The following is a 14,167-nucleotide window of genomic DNA, read 5'->3' as shown; positions in this document are numbered from 1 at the left end:
GCGTGGCAGATGTGTTGTTGCCTGCCCGTCAGGAAGTCCAGGATCCAGTTTTAGTGGAAGGTGTTTAGTCCAAGGGTCCTTAGCTTACTGAGCTTTGTTGGCACTATGGTGTTGAACAGCATTCTCACACAGGTGTTCCCTTTGTCCAGGTGGGAAAGGACAGTATGGAGTGTGATTGAGATTGTGTAATCTGTGGATCTGTTGGGGTGGTATGCATATTGGAGTTTGTCTAGGGTTTCCGGGATGATGGCGTGGATGTGAGCCATAACCAGCCTTTCAAAGCACTTAACCTGTTAGGGCTAGGGGGCAGTATTGACACGGCCGGATAAAAAACGTACCCGATTTAATCTGGTTACTACTCCTGCCCAGTAACTACAATATGCATATAATTATTGGCTTTGGATAGAAAACACCCTAAAGTTTATTAAACTGTTTGAATGGTGTCTGTGAGTATAACAGAACTCATATGGCAGGCAAAAACCTGAGAAGATTCCTTACAGGAAGTGCCCTCTCTGACAAGTTCTTGTTCTTCTTGGCTCTGTTTATTGAAAACTGAGGATCTTTGCTGTAACGTGACACTTCCTACGGCTCCCTTAGGCTCTCAGAGCCCGGGAAAAAGCTGAATGATAGAGGCAGCCCCTGGCTGAAAAACATTAGCACGTTTGGATAGTGGCCGGTCAGAGTACTATGAGACTCAGGCTCGTGCACGAGGGGATCCCATGCTTTTATTTTCTCTCTCTTTGAACGTAAACACGCTTTCCCGGTCAGAATATTATCGCCTTTTTACGAGAAATGGCATAAAAATTGATTTTAAACAGCGGTTGACATGCTTCGAAGTACGGTAATGGAATATTTAGAATTTTTTTGTCAAGAAATGCGTCGTGCGCATGACCCTTATTTACACTTCGGATAGTGTCTTGAACGCACTAACAAAACGCCGCTATTTGGATATAACTATGGATTATTTTGAACCAAACCAACATTTGTTATTGAAGTAGAAGTCCTGGGAGTGTATTCTGACGAAGAACAGCAAAGGTAATAACATTTTTCTTATAGTAAATCTGACTTTGGTGAGTGCTAAACTTGCTGGGTGTATAAATAGCTAGCCCTGTGATGACGGGCTATCTACTCAGAATATTGCAACATGTGCTTTGACCGAAAAGCTATTTTAAAATTGGACATAGCGAGTGCATAGAGGAGTTCTGTATCTATAATTCTTAAAATAATTGTTATGCTTTTTGTGAACGTTTATCGTGAGTAATTTAGTAAATTCACCGGAAGTTTGCGGGGGGTATGCTAGTTCTGAACGTCACATGCTAATGTAAAAAGCTGGTTTTTTATATAAATATGAACTTGATTGAACAAAACATGCATGTATTGTATAACATAATGTCCTAGGTGTGTCATCTGATGAAGATCATCAAAGGTTAGTGCTGCATTTAGCTGTGGTTTGGGTTTTTGTGACATTATATGCTAGCTTGAAAAATGGGTGTCTGATTATTTCTGACTGGGTAATCTGCTGACATAATCTAATGTTTTGCTTTCGTTGTAAAGCCTTTTTGAAATCGGACAGTGTGGATTAGATTAACGAGAGTCTTGTCTTTAAAATGGTGTAAAATAGTCATATGTTTGAGAAATTGAAGTAATAGCATTTCTAAGGTATTTGAATAACGCGCCACGGGATTCCACTGGCTGTTACGTAGGTGGGACGAAATCGTCCCACTGGCCCTAGAGAAGTTAACCTCTTGGGGCTAGGTGGGACGCTAGCGTGCCACCCGTGGTGCACTCCATCAACAGCAGGTGCATTTCAAGAGCGGCAAATTTGAATCCAAATAAATGTCAAAATTCAAATTTTTCAAAAATACAACTATTTTACACCATTTGAAAGATAAACATCTCCTTAATCTAACCACGTTTTACGATTTCAAAAAGGTTTTACGGCGAAAGCATAAATTTAGAGTATGTTAGGACAGTACATTTACAAGAGTTGTGTGTAATGTTTTGTCAAGTCAAAGACAGGGTCACCAAAACCATAAAACCAGCTAAAATGATGCACTAACCTTTTACAATCTCCATCAGATGACACTCCTAGGACATTATGTTAGACAATGCATGCATTTTTAGTTCTATCAAGTTCATATTTATATCCAAAAACAGCGTTTTACTATGGCATTGATGTTGAGGAAATCGTTTCCCTCCAATAACCGGCAGTCAAGTCAGCGTCACAAATTAAATAATTAAAATTAGAAAACATTGGTAAAATATTATATTGTCATTTAAAGAATTATAGATTTACATCTCTTGAACGCAATCAACTTGCCAGATTTAAAAATAACCTTACTGGGAAATCACACTTTGCAATAATCTGAGCACTGCGCCCAGAAAAATACGCGTTGCGATACAGACTAGACGTCATGTTGGGGAGATCTAAAATCGAAAATACTATGTAAATAATCCATTACCTTTGATTCTCTTCATCAGATGTCACTTCCAGGTATCACAGGTCCATAACGAATGTAGTTTTGTTCAAAAAAGCTCATCATTTATGTCCAAAAATCTCCGTCTCGTTAGCACATGATGTAAGCCAGCCGGACTTCTCGTCATGAACGAGGGGAAAAAATATATTTCCGTTCGTTCAAACATGTCAAACGTTGTATAGCATAAATCATTAGGGCCTTTTTTAACCAGAACATGAATAATATTCAAGGTGGACGAATGCATACTCTTTTATAACGTATTGGAACGAGGGTACCCAACATGAACTCGCGCGCCAGGTGTCTAATGGGACATCATCGTTCCATGGCTCTTGTTCGGTCAGATCTCCCTCCAGAAGACTCAAAACACTTTGTAAAGGCTGGTGACATCTAGTGGAAGCAATAGGAAGTGCCAAAATATTCCTAAACCCCTGTGTTTTTCAATGGGATAGGTTTAAAGTCAATACAACACATCAGGTATCCACTTCCTGTCAGAAAATGTCTCAGGGTTTTGCCTGCCAAATGAGTTCTGTTATACTCACAGACACCATTCAAACAGTTTTGGAAACTTTAGAGTGTTTTCTATCCATATATAATAAGTATATGCATATTCTAGTTACTGGGTAGGATTAGTAACCAGATTAAATCGGGTACATTTTTTTTATCCAGACGTGCAAATGCTGCCCCCTAGACCCAACAGGTTAATGGTTACCGACGTGAGTGCTATGGGCCGGTAGTCATTTAGGCAGATTACCTTGACATTCTTGGGCATAGGGACTATGGTGGTCTGCTTGAAACATGTGGGTATTACAGACTAGGTCAGGGAAAGGTTGAAAATGTCAGAGTAGACACTTGCCAGTTGGTCCGCACATGCTCTGAGTACATGTCCTGGTAATCCGTCTGGCCCCGCAGCCTTGTGAATCTTGACCTATTTAAATGTCTTGTGACATTGGCTACGGAGAGCTTGATCACACAGTCATCCAGAACAGCTGGTCCTCTCATGCATGCTTCATTACCTTACTTTGCTACCTGTCAACTTTACGGTTTTTACTTTAATTACCGTTGTATATTTTTATTTTCTCCCCTCGCTCAACTTTTTTCATTCAACCTTTTCACCCCGGACGCTTTATCTGGACGTGGTTCGTCAGGACCTCCACCAGCCGAAGCTAAGTAGTAACATTAGCATTATGCATTCTCATTGCAGTCGCTGTACTCATAATATACCGGAGAACGATCGCCTTATTGTGAGGATTGCCGTGCTGCAAGCCCAGCTTCAGACACAACCGTTATGCAAGGGTAATTTAAGTATAGGAAAGGATGAAACCGCGTCTGTGCCACCAATAAGTACAGATAGTAGTATAAATCCCTTCGCCCAGTCCCCGCAGCCAGACAATTTTCTCATGGCTTCTGGAAGGAAATGCTGTAGGAATGCTCAATCGGTGTCGCCCATTCAGCCAACAGAAACTTTCAACCAGTTCTCCCCATTATGCAAAGGGTCGGAGTCAGAGGCCGAGCCTTCTCTGGTCTCTACTCCTCCCGTTACGGGGTCTGAGATGTCGAAGCTTCCCACCATTAGCTCTGACAAATTGAAAACCCTAGTCATTGGCGACTCCATTACCCCCAGTATTAGACTTAAAACGAATCATCCAGCGATCATACACTGTTTACCAGGGGGCAGGGCTACCAACGATAAGGCTAATTTGAAGATGGTGCTGGCTAAAGCTAAAACTGGCGTGTGTAGAGAGTATAGGGATATTGTTATCCACGTTGGCACCAACGATGTTAGGATGAAACAGTCAGAGGTCACCAAGCGCAACATGGCTTCAGCGTGTAAATCAGCTAGAAAGATGTGTCGGCATCGAGAAATTGTCTCTGGCCCCCTCCCAGTTTGGGGGAGTGATGAGCTCTACAGCAGAGTGTCATAACTCAATCGCTGGTTGAAAACAGTTTTCTGCCCCTCCCAAAAGATAGAATTTGTAGATCATTGGCCCTATTTCTGGGACTCACGCACAAACAGGACCAAGCCTGGCCTGCTGAGGAGTGACGGACTCCATCCTAACTGGAGGGGTGCTCTCATCTTATCTACGAACATAGACAGGGCTTTAACTCCCCTAGCTCCACAATGAGATAGGGTGCAGGCCAGGCAGCAGGCTGTTAGCCAGCCTGCCAGCTTAGTGGAGTCTACCACTAGCACAGTCAGTGTATTCAGCTCAGATATCCCCATTGAGACCGTGTCTGTGCCTCGATCTAGGTTGGGCAAAACTAAACATGGCGGTGTTAGCAATCTCACTGGAATAAAGACCTCCTCCATTCCTGTCATTATTGAAAGAGATTGTGATACCTCACATCTCAAAATAGGGTTACTTAATGTTAGACCCCTCACTTCCACGGCAGTTATTGTCAATGAACTAATCACTGATCATAATCTTGATGTGATTGGCCTGACTGAAACATGGCTTAAGCCTGATGAATTTACTGTGTTAAATGAGGCCTCTCCTCCTGGTTACACTCGTGACCATATCCCCTGTGCATCCCGCAAAGGCGGAGGTGTTGCTAACATTTACGATAGCAAATTTCCGTTTACAAAGAAATGACTGCGTTTTCGTCTTTTGAGCTTCTAGTCATGAAATCTACGCCGCCTACTCAATCACTTTTTATAGCTACTGTTTACAGGCCTCCTGGGCCATATACAGTGTTCCTCACTAAGTTCCCTGAATTCCTATTGGGCCTTGTAGTCATGGCAGATAATATTCACATTTTTGGTGACTAATATTCACATGGATAAGTCCACAGACCCACTCCAAAAGGATTTTTGCGCCATCATCGACTCAGTGGGTTTTGTCCAACATGTCTCCGGACCAACTCACTGCCACAGTCATACTCTGGACCTAGTTTTGTCCCGTGGAATAAATGTTGTGGATCTTAATGTTTTTCATCATAATCCTGGACTATCGGACCACCATTTCATTACGTTTGCAATTGCAACAAATAATCTGCTCAGACCCCAACCAAGGATCATCAAAAGCTGTGCTATTTTATTTTACCAAGTAAGGTGACTGAGAACACATTCTCATATACAGCAACGACCTGGGGAACAGTTACAGGGGAGAGGAGGGGAATGAATGAGCCAATTATAAGCAGGGGATGATTAGGTGAACGTGATGGTATTAGGGACAGCTTGGGAATTTAGCCAGGATACCGGGGTAAACACCCCTACTCTTACGATAAGTGCCATGGGATCTTTAGTAACCACAGAGAGCCAGGACACCCGTTTAACGTCCCACCCGAAAGACAGCACCCTACACAGGGCAGTGTCCTGTGGCATTGGGATATGTTTTTTTAGACCTGAGGCAAGAGTGCCTCCTACTGGCCCTCCAACACCACTTCCAGCAGCATCTGGTCTCCCATCTAGGGACTGCCCAGGACCAACCCTGCTTAGATTCAGAAGCAAGCCAGCAGTGGGATGCAAGGTGGTATGCTGCTGGCAGCAAATTCTCAGACAACCCAAAGATTCCTAGATGCCCTTCCAGACTTGATCTACCTAACCAAGGACGACAGAGTACAAAAATCAGTTAACCACCACCTATCTGAGGAGCTCAATTTAACCTTGCGAAATGCCCTAGATGCAGTCGCACCCCTAACAGCATTTGTCATAAGACTCTGGTATACAGACAATATCCGAGCTCTGAAGCAAGCTTCCAGAAAATTGGAACGGAAATGACGGTACACCAAACTGGAAGTCTTCCCACTAGCTTGGAAAGACAGTACCGTGCAGTATCTAAGAGCCCTCACTGCTGCCCAATCGTCCTATTTTTCCAACTTAATTGAGGAAAATAAGAACAATCCAAAATGTATTTTTGATACTGTCGCAAAGCTAACTAAAAAGCAGCATTCCCCAAGAGAAGATGGCTTTCACTTCAGCAGTGATAAATTCATATACTTTGACGAAAATATCATGATCATTAGAAAGCAAATTACGGACTCCTCTTTAAATCTGTGTATTCCTCCAAAGCTCAGTTGTCCTGAGTCTGTACAACACTGCCAGGACCTAGGATCAAGGGAGACACTCAAGTTTTTTAATCCTATATCTCTTGACACATTGATGAAAATAGTCATGGCCTCTAAACCTTCAAGCTGCATACTGGAACCTACTCCAACTAAGCTACTGAAAGAGCTACTTCCTGTGCTATTACGTTGAACATAATAAACAGCTCACTATCCACCGGGTGTGTACCAAACTCACTAAAAGTGGCAGTAATAAAGCCTCTCTTGAAAAAGCCAAACCTTGACCAAGAAAATATACTGCTAAAAAAATAAAGGGAACACTTAAACAACACAATGTAACTCCAAGTCAATCACACTTCTGTGAAATCAAACTGTCCACTTAGGAAGCAACACTGATTGACAATAAATTTCACATGCTGTTGTGCAAATGGAATAGACAACAGGTGGAAATTATAGGCAATAAGCAAGACACCCCCAATAAAGGAGTGGTTCTGCAGGTGGTAACCACAGACCACTTCTCAGTTCCTATGCTTCCTCGCTGATGTTTTGGTCACTTTTGAATGCTGGCGGTGCTTTCACTCTAGTGGTAGCATGAGACGGAGTCTACAACCCACACAAGTGGCTCAGGTAGTGCAGCTCATCCAGGATGGCACATCAATGCGAGCTGTGGCAAGAAGGTTTGCTGTGTCTGTCAGCGTAGTGTCCAGAGCATGGAGGCGCTACCAGGAGACAGGCCAGTACATCAGGAGACGTGGAGGAGGCCGTAGGAGGGCAACAACCCAGCAGCAGGACCACTACCTCCGCCTTTGTGCAAGGAGGAGCAGGAGGAGCACTGCCAGAGCCCTGCAAAATGACCTCCAGCAGGCCACAAATGTGCATGTGTCTGCTCAAACGGTCAGAAACAGACTCCATGAGGGTGGTATGAGGGCCCGACGTCCACAGGTGGGGGTTGTGCTTACAGCCCAACACCGTGCATGACATTTGGCATTTGCCAGAGAACACCAAGATTGGCAAATTCGCCATTGGCGCCCTGTGCTCTTCACAGATGAAAGCAGATTCACACTGAGCACATGTGACAGACGTGACAGTCTGGAGACGCCATGGAGAATGTTCTGCTGCCTGCAACATCCTCCAGCATGACTGGTTTGGCGGTGGGTCAGTCATGGTGTGGGGTGGCATTTCTTTGGGGGGCCGCACAGCCCTCCATGTGCTCGCCAGAGGTAGCCTGACTGCCATTAGGTACCGAGATGAGATCCTCAGACCCCTTGTGAGACCATATGCTGGTGCGGTTGGCCCTGGGTTCCTCCTAATGCAAGACAATGCTAGATCTCATGTGGCTGGAGTGTGTCAGCAGTTCCTGCAAGAGGAAGGCATTGATGCTATGGACTGGCCCGCCCGTTCCCCAGACCTGAATCCAATTGAGCACATCTGGGACATCATGTCTCGCTCCATCCACCAACGCCACGTTGCACCACAGACTGTCCAGGAGTTGGCGGATGCTTTAGTCCAGGTCTGGGAGGAGATCCCTCAGGAGACCATCCGCCACCTCATCAGGAGCATGCCCAGGCGTTGTAGGGTGGTCATACAGGCACGTGGAGGCCACACACACAACTGAGCCTCATTTTGACTTGTTTTAAGGACATTACATCAAAGTTGGATCAGCCTGTAGTGTGGTTTTCCACTTTAATTTTGAGTGTGACTCCAAATCCAGACCTCCAACGGGTTAACCTGTTAGGGCTAGGGGGCAGTATTGACACGGCTGGATAAAAAACATACCCGATTTAATCTGGTTACCACTCCTACCCAGTAACTAGAATATGCATATACTTATTACATATGGATAGAAAACACCCTAAAGTTTCTAAAACTGTTTGAATGGTGTCTGTGAGTATAACAGAACTCAAATGGCAGGTCAAAACCTGAGAGATTCCTTTACAGGAAGTGGCCTGTCTGACCATTTCTTGAACTGCTTTTCCATCTCTATCTTTTACAAAGGATCTCTGCTCTAACGTGACACTTCCTACGTCGTCCATAGGCGCTCAGAGCCCGGGAAAAAACAGAATGTCGTCATCCCAGCCCCAGGCTGAAACACATTATCGCCTTTCTCAAGTGGCCGATCAAGGGACTCTGGGCTTAGGCGCATGACCCGACCGCCCCGCCTTTGTGATTTTTTTCCTCTGTTTGCCGAAAAGGAGATTCCCTGTCGGAATATTATCGCTTTTCTACGAGAAAAATGGCGTAAAAATTGATTTTAAACAGCGGTTGACATGCTTCGAAGTACGGTAATGGAATATTTAGAATTTTTTTGTCACGAATTGCGCCATGCGCGCGACCCTTCTTTACCATTTCGGATAGTGTCTGGAACGCATCGAACAAAACGCCGCTATTCGGATATAACGATGGATTATTTTGGACCAAACCAACATTTGTTATTGAAGTAGCAGTCCTGGGAGTGCATTCTGACGAAGACAACAAAAGGTAATCAAACTTTTATAATAGTAAATATGATTATGGTGAGTGCTAAACTTGCCGGGTGTCTAAATAGCTAGCCCGTGATGGCTGGGCTATGTACTTAGAATATTGCAAAATGTGCTTTCACCAAAAAGCTATTTTAAAATCGGACATATCGAGTGCATAGAGGAGGTCTGTATCTATAATTCTTAAAATAATTGTTATGCTTTTTGTGAACGTTTATCGTGAGTAATTTAGTAAAATGTTAGCGAATTCCCCGGAAGTTTGCGGGGGGTATGCTAGTTCTGAACGTCACATGCTAATGTAAAAATCTGGTTTTTGATATAAATATGAACTTGATTGAACAAAACATGCATGTATTGTATAACATAATGTCCTAGGGTTGTCATCTGATGAAGATCATCAAAGGTGAGTGCTGCATTTAGCTGTCTTCTGGGTTTTGGTGACATTATATGCTAGCTTGAAAAATGGGTGTCTGATTATTTCTGGCTTGGTACTCTGCTGACATAATCTAATGTTTTGCTTTCGTTGTAAAGCCTTTTTGAAATCGGACAGTGTGGTTAGATTAACGAGAGTCTTGTCTTTAAATAGCTGTAAAATAGTCATATGTTTGAGAAATTGAAGTAATAGGATTTTTAAGGTTTTGAAAATCGCGCCACAGGCTTCAAGTGGCTGTTACGTAGGTGGGACGAATTCGTCCCGCCTAGCCCATAGAGGTTAATAAATTGGATTTCCATTGATTATTTTTGTGTGATTTTGTTGTCAGCACATTCAACTATGTAAAGAAAAAAGTATTTAATAAGATTATTTCATTCATTCAGATCTAGGATGTGTTATTTTAGTGTTCCCTTTATTTTTTGAGCAGTGTATAAAAAACTAAAATCGGCCTATATCGAATCTCCCATTCCCCTCAAAATCTTTTAAAAAAGCTATTGCGCAGCAACGCAATGCCTTCCTGAAGACAAACAATGTATACGAAATCTTCGGTCTGGTTTTAGACCCCATCATAGCACTGAGACTGCACTTGTGAAAGTGGTAAATTACCTTTTAATGGCGTCAGATGGAGGCTCTGCATCTGTCCTCATGCTCCTAGATCTTAGTGCTGCTTTTGATACCATCGATCACCACATTCTTTTGGAGAGATTGGAAACCCAAATTGGTCTACACGGACAAGTTCTGGCCTGGTTTAGATCTGTCGGAAAGATATCAGTTTGTCTCTGTGGATGGTTTGTCCTCTGACAAATCAACTGTACATTTCGGTGATCCTCAAGGCTCCGTTTTAGCACCACTATTGTTTTCACTATATATTTTACCTCTTGGTGATGTCATTAGGAAACATAATGTTACCTTTCACTGCTATGCGGACCACACACAGCTGTACATTTCGATTAAACATGGTGAAGCCCCAAAATTGCCCTCCCTGGAAGTCTGTGTTTCAGACATAAGGAAGTGGATGCCGGAAAAAAATTATACTTTTATCCACTACCTAAAAAATAGTAAAGCATCCTTTGCTGGCTCTAACATGCACCCAATCAGTTTGCTGCCTGTTTTTTAGTAAACTGAGGGAGAAAATTGTGTACCAAATACAATGCTAGTTTTCAAAGAACAAGTTAACTACTGACTTTCAGCATGCATGTAGGGAATGGCACACAACTTGTACTGCACCTACTCAGATGACTGATGATTGGCTAACAAGAAGATGATAGTTGGAACAGTACTGTTAGATGTCAGTGCAGCCTTATGTTATTGATCATCATTTTGTATTTAAAAAAACTCAATTGTAATGGCTTTACATCACCTGCCATCACTTGGTTGGAGGATTAAGTATCCAATAGAACGCAGAGTATTCTTCAATGCAAGCTTCTCTAACATCAGCTATGTACAGTGTGGTATCCCTCAGGGCAGTTGCCTTGGGCCATTACTCTTCTCTATTTTTACAAATGATTTGCCACTTGTCTTACAAGAAGCTAAAATGACTATGTATGCTGATGATTGCACTCTCTACTCATCAGCACCAGACTTATCAAGGAGTTCCAGTCAATGTCGGAATGGGTAATTAACAATAAACTGGTTTTAAATACATCTAAACCCAAAACATTGTATTTGGTTCAAAGCATTCACTCAGAACTAAACCTCAACTGGAGTTGTGCATAAAGGTTGTGACCCCTGAACAAGTTGAAGGAGCTGAACTCCTAGGAGTAACATTGGATGGTCAGTTATCATGGTCAAGTCATATTAACAAAGTTGTTGTGAAGATGGGGAGAGGTATGTCTGTTATAAAAAGATAATCTGTGTTTCCGACACAAATATCAACAGGACTACTACTTTTTCAAGCTCTGATCTTGTCCCAACTTGATTACTGTCCGGTAATATGTTCTTGTGCAGCAAAGATGGACCTAGCAACGTTGCAGCTGGCTTGAAGCAGAACGCCTTGCCATTAACTGCACACACAGAACAACAACATGCATGATATTCTTTCATGGTTGAGGAGAAATTGACTACTTCTCTTCTAGTCTTTTTAAGAAACATTTGTGTGTTAAATGCCTAACCACTTGTATAATCTATTTGCATACACTTCAAACAGACCTACATACCCCACCAGACACGCCACTATGGATTTCTACACGTTACCCAAACCAAAAACATGTGTTGCTCAGTTATGTATAGAGCCATGGCATCCTGGAATGCTCTGCCACCAGAGTTTACTCAGACCTAAGAAAGTTGCAGCTGGCTCAAAACAAAGTCTTATGCCTTGCCCTTAATTGCACACACAGAACTAACAACATGCATGATAGTCTTTCATATTTGAGGGTTAGTCTTTTAAAAAAACGTGTTGAAAATGCCTAACAACTTATATAATCTATTTGCATACAATTCAAATAGACATGCATACATACATACATACATACATACCCCACCAGACACGCCACTATGGGTTTCTTCACGGTACCCAAACCAAAAACAGATTTCATGCGTCGCATGGGTGCAGCCATGGGTGGGCCCCTGGAGGGAATAGGCCCACCCACTTGGCAGCCAGTCCCTCACACTGGCCAGACCTAGCCAATCAGAATGAGTTTATCCCCACAAAAGAAATTTATTACATACAGAAATACTCATCAGAATCCCGGATGTGGAGGCACTAGGCTAGCGTGGTTACACGTGGTCTGCAGTTGTGAGGCCGGTTGGATGCACTGCCAAATTCTCTAAAACACGTTGGCGGCAGCTTATGGTAGAGAAATGAACATTCATTTCTCTGGCAACAGCTCTGGTGGACATTGCTGCAGGTCAGTGTGCCAATTGCACACACCCTCAAAACTTGAGACATCTGTAGCATTGTGTTGTATGACAAAACTCCACATTTTAAAGTGGCCTTTTATTGTCCCCTACACAAAGTGCACCTGTGCAATGATCATGCTGTTTAATCAGCGTCTTGATATGCCGCACCTGTAAGGTAGATGGATTATATTGGCAAAGGATACATTTTCACTAACAGGGATGTAAAGATATGAGTGCATAAAATTTGAGAGAAACACTTTTTTTTTTTTTTTGTCTCGGTGTATTTCCAAATACAGAAAGTGTACTTCTCTCACATTTTGTGCAGACATTTATTTACATCCCTGTTATTTTGTTTTAATTTTGAATTTAATGTAATATATTTTGTTGTCATTGTCTATAACTTTACTGTACTTTGCCATGCATTTGTACGTTTTATGTGGACCCCAGGAAGAGTAGTTGCTGCATGTGCAGTAGTTAATGGGGATCTCAATAAACAAAACTAAACTCTCCCAAGTCCCCACTTAACTCTCGCTGCATGACATACGTCATCAATTTTGGCCACCAGTCGTGTCCGTATTGCCTCTCCTGCGTGTGTGGAAGGACCGACTTCACCAGTCAAAAGGGAAGAGGAGTGACAGCATGGGCAAAATATATTGTTTTCTGATCAGACCATTGGCGCTATAGCCATCTAGGGGGAGGCATAGACTGCGCTACATACGAGAATTGGCAGGTGAGCGCTTTTACCGTGCATTTCGAAAGTATTCAGACCCCTTGATTTTTCCACATTTTGTTACGTTACAGCCTTATGCTAAAATTGATTTAAATGTTTTTTTCCTCATCAATCTACTGATAAGAGAATTATCTAATAAAGGTAAATGAATCAATAAACCATGATGAATTATTAGTCATACAGCAGGTTTAATGAATAATCAATGTAATGATCAATGTAGGGATCGATTAGTTTGATTAGTTCCGGAAAGTCCAGGAACCACTGGAGAGGGAAAGAAATGTGTGTATGCAATTAGTATAGAGAGATAGAGAAGCAGATGGTCAAGGGAGTAAAACCTCAGAGAGTTCCTAACCTTGAAGGAAAGGAACAGGCTGAGTCAGAAGGTGATAAACAGTGTGAGAAGTTTATGGGGGTTGCAGGTCACCAACGGATTGTGTGTAAATGCATGTGCGTAAGTAAGCAAGAACTATATAATGACTGTTTTGTTATCCTGACGCCAGAACGTTCTCTGAATAAAGCTACAGAAACCTTTTGCAGAAAGCTGAGTCCTTGCCTAATTATTTTAACCCATTGTCTTACAAACCTTGGGCATTAGTCAAGGTGAATTGATTATTGATTATTATCATCAAGATATAAAATTCTTATAACATCTACACACAAATCCCCATAAAGACAAGCAAAAACAGGTTTAGAATTTTTTGCTAATAAAAATGAATAAATAAATGAAATATCACATTTACATAACTATTCAGACGCTTTACTCAGTACTTTGTTGAAGCACCTTTGACAGCCGAGTCTTCTTGGATATGACGCTACAAGCTTGGCACACCTGTATTTGGGGAGTTTTTCCCATTAGTCTCTGCAGATCCTCAGGTTAGATGAGGCGCATCGCAGCACAGCTATTTTCAGGTCTCTCCAGAGATGTTCGATCGGGTTCAAGTCCTGGCTCTGGCTTTGCTTCTCAAGGACATTGAAAGACTTGACTCGAAGCCATTCCTGCATTGTCTTGGCTGTGTGCTTAGGGTCGTTGTCCTGTTGGAAGGTGAACCGTCGCCCCAGTCCGAGGTCCTGAGCGCTCTGGAGCAGGTTTTCATCAAGGATCTCTCTGTACTTTGTTCCAATCATCTTTGCCTCGATCCTGACTAGCCTCCTAGTCCCTGCCGCTGAAAAACATCTCCACAGCATGATGCTGCCACCACCATGCTTCACC

General features: G+C 42.6%; 1 protein-coding gene across 4 annotated transcripts in view; it reads right to left on the bottom strand.

The window, feature by feature from the left end:
- Positions 1–14,167, bottom strand: part of dnmbp (dynamin binding protein) — a 146,101-nt gene that overhangs the window by 67,198 nt on the left and 64,736 nt on the right. The window lies entirely within an intron of this gene.

The sequence above is a fragment of the Salmo salar genome, chromosome ssa19 (assembly GCF_905237065.1).
Source record: "Salmo salar chromosome ssa19, Ssal_v3.1, whole genome shotgun sequence".
NCBI lineage: Eukaryota > Metazoa > Chordata > Actinopteri > Salmoniformes > Salmonidae > Salmo > Salmo salar.
Note: the sequence above shows the minus strand (reverse complement) of the source record. Positions and strands in the feature narration are given on the sequence as shown.